General features: G+C 37.8%; 1 protein-coding gene across 1 annotated transcript in view; it reads right to left on the bottom strand.

Annotated features, from left to right (window-relative positions):
* Window positions 1-20,539, bottom strand: part of LOC132158299 (ETS domain-containing transcription factor ERF-like) — a 56,662-nt gene that overhangs the window by 27,110 nt on the left and 9,013 nt on the right. The gene's annotated exons all lie outside the window — the stretch shown is intronic.

The raw sequence follows: 20,539 nt of genomic DNA on the forward strand, positions 1-20,539 counted from the left end.
ATACATATATTTTATGCAATTCAAATCATTTTAGAAAAAAAGCTTCTACCGAATGTATAAATGTAAATCTTCAAAAAGCTCTATATCGTCAGATCTCTTATCATCAATCACCTTGAGGTCTGATTTGAGAGTCACCAGCAACCTCAGTCTCAATCTAACACACAATCTGATGTGATTGGCATATTCTAGAATCAAGAACTGATTTGAAAGGGCTGCAGAGAGGATGGAGGGTGTCCAGTCACTGGGCTGAGGACGGGTAAGCTGGGGTCAGGCAGGGTCAGGTTAGACTCAGGCTGGTAAATGTCGGATAGGGTAACAGCTCACAGTGGTTCCTCAACAACTGATCCTCTTAACACTCAGTTTCACACACAGAGGCCCTTCTCTCTCTCTCTCTCTCTCTCTCTCTCTCTCACACACACACACACACACACACACACACACATTTACTTGGCTATGTAAATTTTATAGACTTCTAGTTAAATACTATAACCTAACCCTAACTAAAAACCAAAGAGTAAACTTTCTGCATTTTTTATACCACATTTTTTACATTTTATACCACTTTTACAAATGAAAACATCTCCAACAGGAGGTTACATATGGTCACAAATAAGTCCCCAAAATAATAAGTTTTTCTTTACCAGACAGCTTTACTCTGTAATTTAACCATCATTCAAACTGTCTAAACATCTTTAATGGAGCTACCTTGAGTTGAACTGCATTTAAACCTTTCCTGCAGAATAAAATGTCTTTTCTCTGCAAAACCATTCTCATTTATACCTTTATGAGGCATTTGTGATACTTTTTTATCCATTTAGATCAGACTATGTAGAGTTTAGAATAAACCTTGAAACAGTATGGCTTTTATTATAAATGATCCAAACACTCCTCTCAACAACTTCCGACAATTTAATGATTCGTAGAATCAGACAAATCACTTCCTCCTGATGACTCAACACATCTAAAATACACACTCATGCGGTTGTTTTTCTGGTTTCTACCTGCCAACAACAACCTGAACAACATTTTTTCTTTCTTCAAGACAGGAAACCAGTGAAAACCCGTGCTTTTTCTATAAATTCGGAAAGGCAGTTGATAAATAAATGGCAATGTGTTTTTACACTCGGACTGACGTTTATCAGCCTTTTACCTTCAGCAAATGAACAGAAGTACATTTACTGAACACTGAGCACATCCTATAACCTCTACTTGCTCTCAAAACATGACACACACACACACACAAACTCTGATTGCTCCTTTAAGAGGTCAAATGTACCATGCACCAGAGAGTGAAGTCTGACTTCAGGAACTGCAGACGGGGATCTGGTTTCACAGCTCACATTCTCTCTCTCTCTCTCTCTCTCTCTCTCTCTCACACGGACACATACACAAACACACACAAACACACAAACGTGCACACACATGAAAAAGATCCTTGCTAAGAAGTTTGAGCTAAATTCAATATGTCTGTCAAACTCCCTGATGAACAATGAAGAGGAGACACTTTGAGTCACACACACACACACACACACACCAGCAGGCACAGATACAGTTACTGTTCTATCGTAACACACAAACATCAGTGTTGGTTCACAGTCAGATCTACAATCACTCATACAATTCAACTAATCCAGCGCTTTGATTCAGGTGTTGTGCTGTGCCGGTCGAATGATCTCTATAATCGTCTCAGGATGAACGGCTGTGAACAAACTCTAACAGTGAGCTCATGTTTTAGAATGGTACCTCTTCAGGCACTGTGTGTGTGTGTGTGTGTGTGTGTGTGTGTATGTGTGTGTGTGTGTGTGTGTGTGTGTGTGTGTGTGTGTGTGTGTGTGTGTGGTATTAAGGTGATTACAGAGTGCCCCAGCATAAATGCTTTGAAATGACCCACGCAATCCTTCAGAAAACATTTCATTATGCTGCTCTGGTGCTTAAGAAACATTTCATATTATTATTAGTTGAAAACAGCTGCTTAACGAAGAGTGAAAAGTGTGAAAGCATGTTCTTTAATGAACAGAAAGTTTGAAGTAAAGGGTTTATTTTAAATAGAAATATTGGTCACACTTTATTTTAAGGTCAAATTCTTTGTATTAACAAACCAGTAACTATGACTTTTGCCTCAATAAAACTATTAATATGCTGCTTATTAATACTTAGGTAGTTGTTAAGTTTAGATATTGAGTAGGATAAGGGATGTAGAATATGTGCTTTATAAGTACTAATAAACCGCCAATATGTTAATAATATGCATGCTAATAAGTAACTAGTTAATAGTTAGAATTGGTCCCTATACTAAAATATTACTGAAATATTTAATTATGGTAATTTATCAATTTAATGCATCCTTGCTGAAAAAAAGTAAATTTTTTTGGCCTTCAAATATGGAATGGATGACGCATCCACAGTTTTACATCACAAAAAGTTGCGTTTCTCAGTGCAAACAAAAATGCGCATGAATACTTCACGTAAGCCAAGGTCGAAATAGCTGAATTAACATTTTAATAAAAGCGACCAATCATCATCACCGATGTTCACGCAACTGTTTTGAACAAGCTGACCTTTTTTAACAACCCAAAAATGTCTGTTTCATTGTCTGTTGAGGAAGTACAGACGTTACTCTCATTGACAGCAGAGGAACGGATCCAGCGGGAGCTTGATGGGGCGACGTGCAATGAAAATGTTTTTCACAAGGAGCGGCAGTAGAGGTGGAGCAACAATAACGATGTGAATAATCCCACCTACTCTAAAGCGGTACTAAACTGCAGTGGAATCGCAAACCGAGCTGAGTTGAGCCTTGTCAAACCACACAATGGAAAAGTGCCATAAGTTCTCCCAAATTTCTTTTTTTTGCACATCCACAGAAAATAAAACAATGACGACGCTAAATGTTTTCCCAGACAATCATTCCCCCTTTATTCTAATTTTATTGGTGGACTAGGAGGTCATACATTTAATACACCTTTAAATTTGGGATTTTTACACAAAACTTGTCCCCCCCCAAAAATTTATTTGAGTTTTGGAACTGAAATGATTCAAATCGGATTGTGTTGAAAGATTCCGACCCCTAATATAGGGTTCTATGATTTACGCAATTCAGAAATTTGGGGAAAAGTAAACAGATTTCATAAAACTAAAATAACTAAATTAAACTAAACTAAAATCAAACCCTAATGTAAAAATCAAACAAGCCATGAAACTGTACATAACTGACAATTTATTGTTTTTGAAAGTAAAAAAACATGAAGTCCGATTGTGATGATGAGTTGTGTGTCTTACTAGCATGCTGGGTTTGGTGAGAGTGTATGACCTCACCCCCCCACCCTACTTAACCTTTGTGACCTTCGTCCCCCCACCCCCCCAGTACGCCGTCTTCTCTCTCTCTTTGCCCTGCTCCCCCCCAAGGGGACACACTAGATCCCCATTACAGAGGAGAGAAGACAGACCCACAAACACACACACTGCATCAATAATGCAACAACCTGACTGCCTGAGTGTGTGTTGTTGGGAGATATTCTCTCTGTCCTGGGACGCCCGAGTGTTTGAGAGTTAAAAAGAGAGAAGAAAACTTAGAAGAACGCGGAAAACCGAGTGAGATGACAGAGAGAAGAGACAAGAAAAGAAACAGAAGAGAAAAGAGATGAGAGAACAAGGAGGAAAAGGGGGGCCTGAGGAGGGAGTGGGAGAGAGGGAAACAATAAAGAGAGGGAAAGGGGGATGGGGTGAGAGAGAGAAGGATGAGATCATAGCTCTTCTAGTAGTCTGTTGTCACTCAGGTCAAATTGCCCCCCCCCCCCCTTCTGAGGCATCGATTTCACTCAAGAATGTAAATCTCGCAGGCACTCCTGCGCTTTAGTCTTACATAGGAGGTATTTAAAGAATTCAGAGTATCTGAGGAAACTATCTCTCTGCTCTGCGCTGTTATTTTAACCTTTTGATTTTGAGTGTGTTGACTGGCGTTAACTCAGTTCATTACTTGGTAACTCAAAAAACTTGTTTTGGCTTGTGGAACTAGTTTCATTAACACCGACCACCCAAATTTTGTATGAAAATTGTATTCATTTAAAAGGATAGCTCACCCAAAAAATACAATTTTGTCATTAATTATCCATAAGACATTTGTTAATCTTCAGAAAACAAATTAAGGTATTTTGATGAAATCTGAGAGCTTTCTGACTCTCCATATACAGCAAGGGTACTACCACGTTCAAGGTCCAGAAAGTAGTAAGGACATTATTAAAATAGTCCATGTGACATCAGTGGTTCAACTTTGATGTTATGAAGCTACCAGAATACTTATTTTGCGCAATTTCTTTTTCAGTTAAGGGCGCATTAAATTGAAAACTTTTGTAACTTTATAATCTTGTGTGTTGATGCTTTAATAAAACTATATGCAAAACCACTATGTCGATAAAGTACTTTGAAATTGAAATTGAGAAAGTGAGCAGACGAGAGAGAGAGACTCAAAATAACTTCTCAAAAATTTCTTAAGGAGTTTCTGTCAGGCAGTACAGAGGAGGGATTCAGCTGTTGGCTGGAAAAAAACTCCTGGAAAAAAAAAAGCATAACAAAGACAGTTCTTCCTCTGTCCCCACTTTTCTCAGATGGTGGCTTCCAACAAAGAGAGTTTGGAAAAAGAGGATGGATAGATAAATCAAATTCATTATGATACAGAAGGATATCATTCTACATCGCTCTCCGAAAGTACTGAAGCCTTTTCTTCTGTTTCCAAGAGGACTAAGCAGTATGGGCATAATTTCATTTCCTGTAATTTCAGTGGCACTAGATCTATATGTAACGTACACTGGACATGTGAGTGTTCCCTGGTCATTTTCACACCTCTGCTGAGACTGTGAGCAAGTATGTGTGTGTGTGTGTGTGTGTGTGTGTATGTAAACTGATAGAAAATAACTCTGTGTGAAGAGAAAAGAGACAGATCATCTGTGGCTTAACACTAACAGGTGAGTGTGAGGGCTGAATATAGCACAAAGTCAGCATTCAAAGTGTGTCTTGAGGCCACAAGTGAATTTGTAAGTGTGTGTGGATGAGCATGTTGAGACTAATCTCTTTTTGACAACATACTGTGTGTCTTAAGTCCTTTTCTTAAAACTGTGCCACGTTACCTGAAAAACAACCTTCTCACAAAAGCCAATGTTTGTTTATATATTTCTTTCTGTTTTAAAATTCAGTGTAATTTAATTTAGTCACGTGATATTACAAGCTGCTTTGATGTAAAAAAAAATATTGGAACGGGTTAATATCATACATTTTCCAATTATTCAATAAATTCTGCTTCTGAAGGTACAAAAGTTTAATGTGTCACAAAAATAAAGTTTACTTTGATTGCAAAAACTGAAATGCCACTTCACATTTGAAATGAGCCGTTCTTCAGTTCTCACACACCGGCTTGAGAGCTTGCTGTAAATGAAGTTTTTAACTCCTGTGTGCTTCTGCGTTACATTATTATTACGTTGTTATTATTGCAAATTCAGCATTACATTGCGATAGGATCACAAAACAGCCAATCCATTATAAAATGAACAGTTACGTTCAGGCTGAAATTATCATGGATCTTGTTAATACTAATCTTTAGTGGGACAAAAACAAGAACAGTGGTTTTACTGGCTAAATACAATGAACTAATGTCATGAATTTAGTGAAACCATACTGCTGTTTAAGATTATTTATACAGAAAAGTGAGAGAGAGCATGCATTACAACAGATGAATGAGTGTGAACCTGTGTATGAACAGGGTTTTAACTGTCAACAGTAAACACTCACACGCATACAAGAGTTGTTTCATGATGTGCCTTGAAGAACTTAGAAATAAGACCAGGGGGTTAGTGGTGGCCTTGAAGCTCCAAAAATAGACACAAACACACTGGGGTTATTGTTTTAATTAAAAATAAATAAATAAATAAATAAAGTGAAAGGATAAAACACAAAGTTAAGGGGTTTCACACTCTTTTGCTGTAACTTTCTTTTTTTTCACACTCCAGTACTTCTCCAACAAGTTCCCGCTCTTTCCAGGAACCGAGAGAGAGAGAGAGAGAGAGAGAGAGAGAAAAAGGGTGGAGAGGTATGCAATGAAAAATTCTCTTTTTGAATTCCTGACACAAAAAGACAAGCACTTAGTGTGTGTAAAGAAAACAATTACTTCCTCAGAAAGATCTTGACTGTAGCACACACTGTAGCAAATGATAGTTGACCTAAAAAAAAGAATTCTGTCATCATTTACTCATCCTTATGTCATTCCAAACCTGTATACCTACTTTCTCTCATGGAACACAAACGGAAACTTGTGGAAGAATCTCAAAACCACTTTTTTCCATATAATGAAAACATACTGTTATAAGGCACTGCTCAAAAGAACTAAAGAACAAAATAAAAAATTGACAAAGTTACAAATATCATTATTGCAAATTGTTAGTGGACCCAGAATCTACCCATGCTGAACCCCCCTTTCGCAAGGCCACATATTCTTCGAAATATACCTTTTTTCTACTGAATAAAGTAATGTGGGTTTGGAACAACATGAGGGTAAGTAAAAGACAGAACTTTTTGGGTGGAATAGCTAAGCATGTCTTTCTTCACACACAGCTCATTACGCATTGTGAGTGTTGAGTATGTGCAAAATATCAGTACACAGAGGAGAGGTGGAGCATCCCGTGTCCCAGAGCTCAGTGTATATTTGTCTTCTCATCCTTCACTCATTACACTTCTATCTCTCCTTTCCATCTCTCTCTGTTAACATCACTTATTCACTCAATCCCTAGACAAGAGCCACTCATTCCCTATCACTCTCTCTCTTATTTAAATTACCATCTCAAACTTCTCACACTATTGCAGTCAAACACTTTATTATATTTCCACTCTCTCTTTTTCACAGACACACACACAAAACCTATAACTATATTAAGAGAAGACCCTGCACAGACTTTACCAAGATAATGACATTTGCTTAATCCTACCCAGTACCCATATACCCAAACTTAAAGGGATAGTTCAGACATATATGTTGTTTGGAACTTTTACTTTTGTGAGAATTACCTCTTGGCATTATTAGATGTAAATCTAAGCATGATTTGTGAATATTTCAAATAGTAAAGGACACTTAAAATGCCATTATATATCATTCCTCAGCATGTTTCACTACATTTGCAAGGACAAAATTTTACCCACACAAGTATAGTCACACACATACACAGCCTCTCTCCAGTTAGTGTTAATGTTCCAACAGGTAGGTGCAAAAATGAGAGTTCAGCCCACTCACCTTAACACATAACTGATCAGAGCGTGTGAGTGTTTGTGTAAGATTGTTATCGGCCCCAGTACCCACCCCTGGTGAACCCCTTTTCTCAAGGTACCACAATTGTGTCAAACAGCACAAAAATTGCAGGTAAGATATATCAGCCAAGTGACGCAACAGTCTGACGTATCACTGATAGGCAAAAAGCTGACAGGTTATATCACCCCTATGTCATGGAGTATTTTAGTGCTGTGGTTAAACGCCTGTACAGCAGGAGCAGTAGGGTTAAATGCACTAGAGAGTTACAGTAAAGTGTGTTTGCGTATGCATACATGTGTGCATATATGTATGTGTGACTGGGTGTTTCCTGGAATGTGTCACCACTGCCGTACAGGAAGTTAGCAACTGTTCTGCACCACAACAACATCTCTGCTTCCTGTATATGTGTGTGCATGTATATGTGTGTGTGTGTGTGTGTTTGTGTGTGTGTGAGGGACAGATTTTGACTCAAAGCATCTGTACTATAAAATTTGTCACTTTTCTCTCATTTGAATCAGATCTGATGGGAGTCGCAAACTTTAAACGAGAGTCAAACCAACCGACACACACAAACATTTTGCAGCACGGAGTGATAAAGATAATAAAGAAAAACAAGCAACAGGCACAGTGTGTGTGTGTGTGTGTGTGTGTGTGTGTGTGTGTGTGTGTGTGTGTGTGTGTGTGTGTGAGCGTGCGTCAGCGCTGACTCAGTGCGTGAGCGTGTTTGTAATTCAGCCTTCACAACGCAAACAATCTCTCTCCTCCATTCCCTTGCTTTCTCCATCCTCTCCCTCCCTCTCTCTCTTGGACACCGTCTCCTAGCAACCAGACACTTCAGGCCTAAAAATAAACCCCTAGAAATGAAGAGAACAAGAAATAAAACATAAACGACAATTAATCCTTTCACCAGAGCGTGAGTCTCAAATAGAAAAGGTAGGAGCAAGAACCGAGCGCAACAGAAAGAAGTGAGGCCCAAAAGAAGAGAAGAAAGAAACAGAGAGAGAGCCAGCAACAGGTATTTGTTAGTTTTCTCGTGCACTCCAGCACTTCTAGTTTGCTGGGAAGTGAGCAGACTTTTTTAGAATCTACACACACACACGATATTACTGAGAAACTCTTATAACCGCAGTGGTTTTCACACCAAAGCAGTCATATTTACTCTTCTTCTGAACCTCACCTCCAAAAACAAGTCCGCATCATTAGATTACATTTCAATTGGTCTGATTTGTGAGTGGAGAACACTTAAAATGTTCTCACAAGCTTGATATGATTCCCTATATTTGAACACTCACTATTCTCGTTTGCTTTTCACTTTTGATATAAAGTTCTTGCTCATCTAGCAGGCGGGTCAAAGGGAAACCCAGCTCTCTTTAATTGTCCTAAATTTAACCCGATAAACAAACTCTTATGCATTCTTAACTGGATTGTAATACTGAGAGAGCACACACACATACACACACACACATACTTTATTAGCACACCTAATCTAAATTGTGTGGTTCTACCACAAACTTCCTCTTTGCTTGTGTGGAGGAATGAGAGGAAATGAAATATAAATCAAATGTATAAAGCAGCAATAATAAAGTCACTCAAACACGAGAAAACGTATTTCTCTCTGACAAACTTTTAACACACATCAATTGCAAAGCACTGTGCTTGGCAACTGGAACTGAGGGCAAACATATAATAAAAAAAATGTAAAACTTCTAAAATGAAGGCACAGTCTAACAGATGCAACAGATTTTTTCTTCTGTATTGTGGAGTGCAGCAGATCATTGGGTGAAAAATGTAGGGTGATTATAGGGAGCCTGCAGTTGACTGTAAGAAAGGGGCAGGGTTTAAGTGGGCTAAATGATTAGAAAAGTACAGCAATTTGTCACCAGAGAAATAACTGTCATTTCATGGGAAAGATCAAAAAAGAAAAAACTGAAACATATTCATGGATCATTCCTAATAAGTTTAGTAATAATACATTTAGAAAAAGGATAGCGCCAACTTACATTTCATCCAAGCTTCAATGTTTTTAATCAAAAATTTTATGTTTTTATTACAATTTTTATTTACTTTTCGTGGCCCTTAAGGACAAAATGTGCTTCATTCAGAAACATATCATTGCAAGCAGAGATAACTTGCATTTCAGTAACTGAGTCATATGTTGATTCAGTAACCGCTTTGAATGATTCAGTAAGTTCATTCAGTGCATGATTTGTCAGACTGATTCAAACCAATAATACATGAGTCTTTCTAAATGATTTGAGTTAAAGTTAAAGTATTTCAAGTAAATTGGACATTTGTTTTTGTTTTCTCTAATAAAATATATAATTAATAGAGTACAATCTGCTGCATAAACAGTGGCCCCAAAGAGTATTTGGACATTCAGAAACAGTTTTCAATGGTTGGCTAACAGCAAACATATCATTCAATTGTAATAAACACACATGGTGTCCTGTTAAACTGGTCGTTGAAATGGTTAACAGTGACATCGTCAACACCTCTGTACAAGTGTACACACAAACAATGACCCCCTCCCGTCAGAGCACAGCGCTTTTATCACCTTCCTCATCTTTGTTTGTGTACGGCAGTCTGACTTGCGTCTGTGTGACGTGTAACTGGCCAAAAATACTCCCTATTCTTTATCTCCATCACCCCATTCCTCACCCCTCCTTCCTTCACCTCCATCAGTCCTGCTCTCCCATTCTTCCTGCTATTCTTCTACCTTTCTAATTTCAGATAGTGGGGGGAAAAGACCGCCGCACATCTGTGAACAATCTGAGAGAGAGAAAGGGCGAGAGAGGGTTACGAGTGTTTCTATCCGAGTAACACAGTTGTAACACTTGGAGTTGGTGGGAATCTTTTGTCAGAGGTATGGAAGTGTGTGTGTTATGTGTTTGTCCAGGGTCCAAAATGTCCTTGTTGTCGTTTCATCTGTTAATAGCGGGTAAACTGAGAAAGTTTAATGGCTAATTAGGATTAGAATTTTCTTTCTTTTTTGAATCACTACAAAATATAAATGCATATCAATAAATATATAATTTATAAATACAAATGTATTTCATTTTTTATGTTTTATATTAATATATTAATTAAAGGTTAATTTATATACACCATATACAGTTTTTTTTGTTTATTACATATATTCTTAGTGTATACACTATATATAATCTATATAATTTTTAGAATCTATTATATGTATAAAATAATTTCACATTACTTGCATTTCTTTATAACTGGTAGTTCCTCACAACTGGCAAGTAACTTTATTTACTCACCCAAGCCAATTTTTACTCACATTTGGCACTTCCAAGTGTTCAGTTTGGACCCTGTGTGTGCTTGTGGGAGAGAGGGGACAGAGGACAGGACACAGCGTGTGTGTGTGTGTGTGTCGAATGGTAAACATGTACAAGGCTGGGAGACATGCAGAGATGCCGCCTGTCACCATCACACACACACACACACACACACACACACAGGCAGACGGTCTCTATGTGATGGTGGTGGTGTGGTGGTAAGCAGCAGGTTGGCTGTGCTCTGTATCTGAGAGATGCTTAAATGGATCTGCTCAAGCTGATTAAAGTCCTGCTGCTCGTCATTACATAACACTCACCTCACTCAAACCACAGGAGACCTGGATTACAGTCGCCACTGTGTGTGTGTGTGTGTGTGTGTGTGTGTGTGTGTGTGTGTGCGTATTATCACACTGTATTAGTGCAGTGTCTCTTTAGCCTGTCTAGATATTCAGGTTTTATCTTCAGCTGTGTGTGTGTGTGTATGGATCAGTTTTGTCCATGGACGGACACACACACACACACACACATATGCACGCAGCAGGGGAATGATTGAATTATCAGGGCAGAGTGTTTCGGGTCCAGACCTCACTACAGCCATCCATCTTCCTCTCATCCTGTTGTTTGTCTTTCGCTCATGATCACTATCCGTCTCTCTATCTCTAATCAGCTACCTCTGTGTCACTCTCTCTATCACCTAACTTCAGTCCCGTTCTCTCGCTCAGTCCCCCGTCTCTCATTGTCCCACATCTCTCTTTCTCCACCCTAGTTGACCCATTACTCAATTTCTAAGTACTTCATTGGTTTGATTGAGCAACATGATTGATATTGCATCAATACACACAACAAAAGCAGTGACACAAAACACTAATAATCATCATTACTATTATTATTAAAATGAGGTGCCAGCAATAATTTTATTAAATGTAATTATTTCAATAATACATAATATTATAAAGGCAAACAAAATCACATTAAAATAATTTTAAACAAATAGAAAAAAAAGAAAAGAAACAAAGATAAAAAGCTAATCAAAACATCAAAACAAAAAAACAAATGGAACAACAAACCAAAGCAAAACTAATAAACAAAACATTATGAAACTAAACGTATCAAAACTAACAAACAAAAACAATGTGTCTTTATCTGGTCCCCCATTTCTCCCTTGGTTTTTGTCTGTATCTCTGTCCCAGTCCCCCCGTCTCTCACTCTGTCTCTCTGCCTCCAGGGACAGATTACCCTCCTCAGTTAGAGCTATAAAGGCCGCTGCATTATGCAAGACACTGATGATGTAACCACGCTCACTCACTCCTCTAAAACACACTGTCTCACCACAGCAACAAGCAGCAGCTACTGGGATATAAAGAATCAAAATAACAACCATCATCATCATCATCATATGGACTCGTATAGCAACAGATTCAGCTTTGTTAAACATGATTCCACACTTGAAACACATGTAACACTCACCTCTGACAAAGTCAACGACCCTCAATCAACCAGTGTTTGCTTTTAAAGCAAATCAACTGCAACATTAATTGATTTGTGGTTCTTAACACTACTGCTCTGTCTGTAATGTTTCAGTTCCTAAAATAGTGTGGTTAAGGTCACAGAAATGAGATTACATTAATGCAACTTTCAAACAGAGTTTGTTGGAAAGACATATGCCGTGTTTCCACCGGAATTACCCGGAACATTTGTACCAGGATCTTTTTTCCCCCCAGACCTGTTGCTTTCTGCGTGGTGTAAAGTACCGGGAAGATTAGGCAAATAGACTGGTGATGTAGGTCTGCGCGCGTTTCTCAATACAAAGTACGCTGATTTTGGACGTGCATCCTCGGTAGTTCAGACTTTGTGCATTCGACTCGGGAGTGATAACTTCAGTCAGCTGACCATGGCTACTGCTATTTTCCTCACTGTATATTTACAATAAAACGAAATAGGATATCAAATACCACTGCCTCCTTTCGTTTTCATTTAAGCATAAAAACAGCTGCAGAAATGTACTTCGTTCAGGGATATGTGTATATATATACAGCCATTACAATGAAACGAAATATTATATAAATTTGCCTTTTTTATTTTCATTTTAACATATAGATAAATTGAATACAGACCAAAGATAACCTGTTAGATTTACCCGAAACTAATTATATTTTATGTTTAACCACTAAAGAGACATCAGAGCCAGCGGCACATATCAGTAGGTCTAGCCGAGGTGAGGCTGCTTCTTGAAAATGTTGATCCGAATAAATGGTGGTTGAACCCAAACAATGCTGCGTGAACTCAACCAATCAGGATGTTTAGCGCCCAAGTCCCACCCCCGAAAGTTCCGGAACTTTGAAAAAGTACCACCTCGCCAGCAGGGACTTTCTGAGGGGCATATTTTTACCCGGAACTTTATTTAGTTCCTGGTTCCTGCGGTGGAAACACACCGAGTACCAGGCCAAAGTCCCTAGTTCCTGGGTAAAGTTCCTGCGGTGTAAACGAGGTACGGGTGTCTTATTATTACCAAATCAACTAAATCACAGTCCTAACCTACTGACCAGGTTATCACTACAACAAGGGAGAGACAGAGACTGGTCAGTTTTCTAACTTCTTGATTAATGCTGGTGTATTATGTAATGGGGAAATGAGCATACACACACACTTCCACAGTGTAGCTCACTGGATAGAGATAAAAAGTTAAATTGTCTAATCAAAGCACTTTATTGTCACTAAAAATATATGTGAGTGAATACACAATACACATATGATATTACACAATGGGTGTATAAATATGTGTAAGTATTTGAACATCTACACACTCATGCCACTCACACACACAATATGAGATGGAAAATAGTAGGACCGTACTCCACCCAGGGGAATCCCATCCAAAAACACATCTACCCTAACAGTGCTTCATCCATGCAGACACACACACACACACACACTCTGAGGCAGCTGGAATTGAGTTACAGTACCAGTGGCAGAAACAATGGAAGTGCACGTTTCTCAGAACACACACCTTGCTGAGTCATCCAAATACACGCATACACACACACACACACACACACACACACCGAGTTATACACAAGTAGACATCTTCCACAAAGTGCTACAAAGGGCTCTACAATCTTTCTATGAATTGTTACACACACACGCACTCAGCAACACAAATAAAAGGTTGCAAACTGAAGCCCTGAGATAACACAGAAATAAGACACAGTCTCTGAGCAGCAGGACAGGGTAAACCTAATAACTCTCTCATCACACATCAGCACAAAATGGCTGCTCAGTCGGGCTGGTTTCAGGTGGTCTGTGGCACACAACTTTTTCAGATCTTCTTCATTAGTTTAGTGTGTAATGCTGGTATTTCCTTCTTTCATAATTCCCTACAAGTGATCGATCAAATACTTACCAGGTCTTATCTTAAATGCCAAAGTTGGAAACCTGTTGTACGTTTAAAGGTGAAGTGTAATTTCTATAATTGCAAATGTTTAAATTTCAGTTGCAATATGTGTGCACAATTAACACAATATGTTCAATGTTTTATTCTTATAGACTACCTTTCAGTTGTTGGTAGTCTCACCAAGGCATTTATTTGATCCAAAATACAGTGAAACAGCAACATTGTGAAATATGAATTGAGTTGTTGTTTTGTTAGCTGAATTTTCAGCAGTCATTACTCCAGTCTTCAGTGTCACATGATCCTTCAGAAAGCATTCTCTGTGACTGTTTCTTGTAACTATCAGCACTGGAAACAGTTGCTGCCTAATATTTCTGACACATTTGTAGGATTTTGTGATTAATATAAAGTTCAAAAGAACAGCATTTAATTGAACAAACAAACAAACAAAAAAAAATGTAATGTCTTTACTTTCACTTTTGATCTTTGCTGAGGGGAAAAAAACTTACTGACCTCAAACTGTTGAACAGTAGTGTATTATAAACTGATATATCCACTACCTGTCTATACATTCTGTATATGACATGATGCTCTTTTTTATTTTGTCTAGATGTACGTCAGCACAATATAAATGCAATTCATACTTTGGCATAATATTTCATTATTATTTCTTAGAAAAGCAGTGAAGCCATTTTGATAAAATGTTGATAATATTTGAAAAATATTAGGAAGACCTTTGCAGACCCTCATGGCTGTGTATAAAGTCAGATTTTTTTTATTTTTATGAAAAGGTAAAGTTAGTACAGAGGGTAAAATGACTCCCACCTAACTCCAACCTAATATGATTTTTTTATTTTTATAAAACTATATTTTTATATTTATAAAATTAATAATTCTTAACCTTTTTTAATTATGACTGAGATGTGTTTATCTTAAGATCTTTTCACAAACCCTTCTGTCCCAAACGTTCACTTCTACATTTAACTCATAATTGTCTCTGCATATTAAATTTGGGCAGAAGAAACTATTATATCAGAAATGCCACTTTAATCTGCAAAGCACTCATCTGAGAAAGTGTAAGACAGGGCAACCGTTCCTCTGACTTGCTGTGACTGCTGTACCGAGGGCCTCTCGGTCTCTGTCCCCATCCATTATAAACCCTAATCCCCTAAAACAACAAACCCACACTGTTATGCAGGCAAGCCCTAAACTGCCCTGCACTGCCTTACACAGCTTTAGAGAGAGAATAATCGAGCGCGTCCCTTAAAATCTGGCCCACATGCGCATGTGAGCATTTGTGGGCATTGCATAATCAGCCAAACCATGTCTGAGGCTAAATATGGTACAGTTAAAACAATTATGAGGCAAGCACTTTAGCCAGAGATCACACACACAAGCAGCTTATAGCTGATGTCATCTACAGCCCAGAATATCAACATCACCCAAAGCCACAGAAATAAGCATGTGAAAACAAAGAGAAGATGGGGTGTTTTAAAAGAATGGCCACAGACACCAAGAGAATATAATAGTGAATGAAAAGACTAATAACAGAGCTAACGGACGGCTGACTTTCTAGTGAAGACACCATTAAGATTTGATGCTGAGAGTCGCCTAAATACAGCAACTCTCACACCAGGCGGTTATGTGTTATTCAACACCACTAGACATTATGCAGCCATACGTCAAAAGACAGAGCAGAACAGCGTTAAGAGCTGGAATGGTTTGTAGGGCTGGACGATTCATCGAAAAATAATCAAAACCGAAATTAATAACCTCTAACCGACGTAATTTTCCCATGCCGGTTATTTCGGGTTTTTAATCCTGTTAACACTTCCCCCTTAAAAGCATACTAGCGCGTGTGTAGCCACGTGACTCTGCCCCGTCCAGTCAGTGGCATAAAAGCAAAGCGGTGTGAGTGGTGAGCCTTGCGTCTTCACTAAACTTTGTCAGTTGTATTTGTTATATGTTTTGGACATTCAAGCGATTAGATGAACGGATGTATATTCTTATATCGAGCTCCCATGTTCGCGCAGCTGCATTGTGGCACGAACACTCATATAAACTGTAGCCGTGAAGATCGCGCGCAAAGAAACTAGTTGTCAGCGCTGTCCTGTGATTTATTAGCCTGGGAAAACCCAGACTACTTCCGGCGAATTTCAATTCTCTCTACAGAATTCAGTTCCAACTGAAAAGGGTCTGGTTTTAACCAGGCTAGTGATTTATCACTAAAGTAGCTTAGAATCTCAAAACTTATTATAGCATGTTTGTGTGCAGCGCACCAGGGGCGCCCCGAAGGGGTGGCCAGGGGTGGCCGTATAAACTCTGGCCACCCCTAGGATTATTTGCAGTGGGTACTATTAATTTAAATGCAGAATGTAAATTCACAATAGTTTAAGAAGTGAAAAAAAGTGCAGCAGCTGCTGCAGCCACAGTTTTGCGTCTCTGAGCAACATTAAAGTGTTTCGTTCCTGAATGAATCAACCGTTTAAATGATTCGGTTCAATCGCAATGACTCACTTTTTAACAGTGACTCGCTGCCACCTATTGGCGGTTTTAATTTCACATTTTATGGAACCTTTTCCTTTTTTAATAATTTCAAACATCAGTTTTCAATGTTTTATCTTTAAAATATCAAAACATTATTTATTCATTTGTAACTGCAGGTTAAAGTATTCCATGTTCCACTGAGCCACATTAAACAGTGTGTAAAAACATCTGAATAATACTTCAGATGCAGCTTCTGTTTTATCTGCATTGCAAAGATCAATTTTGTTGATACTGATTGCATTTGTGAGGTAACAGCCCAAGTGCCAGTATTTGACCTAAAATATGGTGCACACTTTTAGAAACAATGTTGTAAAGGTAAAAAAACAAAAACAAAAAAATCAGGTGTCAGCACAATTAAAAATAAGATATCAGCACAATAACACTCAGCAAAATAGTGTAATTATCGTTATCGATAAAATCCTAGAACTCACAGATATAACTTTTTGTCTATATTGCAAACCCTTAATTTTGTTTTTCTTTATTTTAATGTGCCACCCCAAAATTTACTGTGGCCTCATTTGGCCACCCCTGTTAACATTTTCTGGGGGCGCCACTGCAGCGCACATGAAGCACAAGCACGTGCACAGAGAGCAGCGGTCGCGCTGTGGGTCCCGGTTTGTGTCCGTTCTCGGACTGTTCTGTGTATTTTAACTGTTCCGAGTCGAAACTACGATACAGAAAACTACATCAGTATATCATCATAAACGCAGCCATTTTTGTCTTACGTGAACATAAACAGATGAGAAAGAAAACACACATGTGCAGTATTTTTGCTTAAAGAGACAACAGCCTAATAAACGCGCTGCCTGTCATTAGTGTTAATCAAAGAACAAAAGAAAATCATTCACTGATCTTGACTGAATATATTTAATAACTTTACTTGATTAATCTTTATTTTATTTATAAAAAGAAAACTATGCAGTGTTTTTAAAGTTTAAATTACAGTTTCTGTACCTGAAATTTAGTTTAGTTGTATTTATTTATGATATTGCTAATTGATTTGTTTGTTTCTTTCTTATTACTTGTCTTTTACACTTTAATATTTGAAATTTATATAAATCTAGTTGTTTTTGCTATGGTATTTTTTTTTTAATCACAGGCAAAATAACTCTTGCAGTGTTTTGTAGGCTGCTTATTTTTGCTCATGTTATTCAGCTGCAACAGAAGGCTTTGTAAAAATGTTTGACATCTAAATGTTTGACTTAATTTTTTTTATATTGGATTTTTTTATCTTATTGGAATCGATAAGAATCGGAATCGATAAAAATTCAAACGATACCCAACCCTAGTAAGAAATGTTACGAACATAGATAAAATAACTGCTGATAGTCAATCATATTTACAGTACAAACATGGTCAGTGAACTATGAGGGCAAAAAAAACAAAACCGAAAACAAAATAATCGTTCAATAATCGTAATCGAGGTAAAATGTTCAATTAATCGAGGTTTTGATTTTAGGCCATAATCGTCCAGCCCTAATGGTTTGTGTTCTTGCGTACAGTGATGACACAGCAAGTCCACTAGGCCTTAAAAGTCACTCAGATACTCACAAGCTTGTGCAACCGACACCCAGCCTAAATATGAGAAAGGGATGGCGGGAAAAGACAGAGAAAGAGAGAGTGATGGAAGATGAGATGCCACTGGGGTATTCCAGCATGGATTAGTGACAGAGAGGTTATGTGTGTGTGTGTAAGAGGAGTGGAGGGATGGAGGTGTAATCGATGGTTTAAAAGGTTTTCAGTCACACCAACACACACACACACACATACAGAATCCTCCCTATGAAATACAAAACTCATCTGAACACACACACAAGTATAGAGTACATGTCAAGCACCAATATCATCTCGTCTGACTGTGGAAGTGTCAGAGGTGTGTGATAAAACTCCAATGGCACTTTAGATCTGAAGAGTGTCATTTTTCAATGTTAAAATACTCAAAGTGCTTCCTTGAAATGGCTGCGAATGTGCTGTTTTTTATTTTTGAACATCCAGACCAGCGCAACACAACAACAATGGCTCAACCAAAAGCATGAAGCCAGGGGCGGGACAATTTGTCTTTTCAGGCAGAGAAATTAAAGAATTTTTGAGAAACCTGTTTGAAACAGTCATTATATTTTCTATTTTCTATTCCGTTTACACTTAAGAAAAAGAAAGGCTAGATGTAAGGTATAGCTAACTAAAGTAAAACACATTCACACATCTGTTTGTTTTTTTGAGGACAGTCATTGTTTTTAGACTGAGTTAACAATATTAACAATACAGTAAATGTGTAAATTAAAAAACAATGAATATTATAAAATGAATATAATTATTTTTGCTATTCTGGTGTAGTGATTAACAAATTAGCTACATAAACTATATATATATATATATATATATATATATATATAAAACACTGAACTGTTGCAGTGCTTCAGATTCAAATTGAAAGACTACTTTATGTATTCATTTTAGATACACTTTATGCTTAAATATTTAGGCCTAAATGACACATGACAAAAACTATTAATATTCTTTTTTTCCACTATTCACTATCTGGTGTAGTTGATGTTTGGTGTAGCTGAGAAACCCACTGAACCCGGTTTCACATTCAGACCTGGCAACTTGTATCTGCACAGTTATGTTATTTAATATAGTCATACTGAAGGCGAGTTGGGTTAAAATCCGGTCGGCCTTCTTTGAACTTGTAACAAAATATCGCAACTCAAACAAAGTGTCTACACAACAAGCAGGCGGCACGTGAGGGAAGGATGTCCTCTCTCCGCAGCTCTGAAAACATTTTCCACCTGTCTTCCATCGTGGCCTTTATATGATTAACAGTACTTAGTGCACAGGTGCACATGCACACACTCGCCTGCTTATATCCAATACATTACACACACACACACACACACACAGACCTTCCCTTCACTAAACGCACACACACCCTAACTGATGAATTAGAAAGTGAGTGCCGTAAATGCTGGTGACAAACTGGTTCAAAGTTCAGAACAAACTCCAGCAAGCTCTTGAACAGGTTTCAGCGCATGAAGAGAAGGACAGAGGGAAACGAGACAGAGAGAGAGAGCGAGTGAACATGATCTTGCATTCCTCAGAAGAGAAGGAAAGGGAAAGGGGTACGGAGGAGAAGGGGTGGGGTGGGGTGGGGTGTTAAAGTGGCGCCAGACAGCATTTGAATTCCCGGCAGTTGACCACACAAACACACACACTCGCACACACACACACAGGTTTAGACCGTGTACATAATGAATAAAAGTGTGTGCGCACTGACATTCATTATTTTTGAATAGCATTATCACAAACTCAGACACATACACACACAGACATGTTTACCTAGCTCAATGAGGACATAACACAGATATCTATTGTTTTTTATATTATTGCTGACATTTTTAAACTAGCCATAATGCTATTGTTAAAATAAAACAATTCTATAACTTACTTACAATTCTTTCCTTTCGTTGTTCTACATTTGTTCTCACAGTGAAGACTTTCTACTGACATCTATTCATTGTTTTTTAAGTTATTTTTTATTAGTTAATAAAATTTTATGAAATATTAAAAACATGAAAATACTGATATTTAAACATTTCATAAATAAACCTTTAAAATATGATCTATTTGAAATATTAAATACAGAAATATTTCAATAAATAAATAGAATATCATAAAAACATTCTAAACATTAAAGTATTATTATCTTTAAGATTTTTGTATAACTTTCCTATTATATTACTTAACCTAGTGCTTTTTATTTATTTTTTACATTTTCATTAATACATTGTTTATATTTGTATGTCCTTGTGGGGACAAATTCATCTTTAATGGGACATGTGGACCACACAATATAGGCGAACCCTGACCTACACACACACACGCATGCACACACACACACACACACACACACACACACCTTGTAGCAGCATCACAACACATCAAAACACCTCCAACATGCTTTAACATCCAGGGATTCATGGGGAGTAAGTCAAAGGTGGATGACAGAAAAAAAGGAAACAGTCTCACATGGTG

This window comes from Carassius carassius, chromosome 15 (assembly GCF_963082965.1).
Source record: "Carassius carassius chromosome 15, fCarCar2.1, whole genome shotgun sequence".
Taxonomy (NCBI): domain Eukaryota; kingdom Metazoa; phylum Chordata; class Actinopteri; order Cypriniformes; family Cyprinidae; genus Carassius; species Carassius carassius.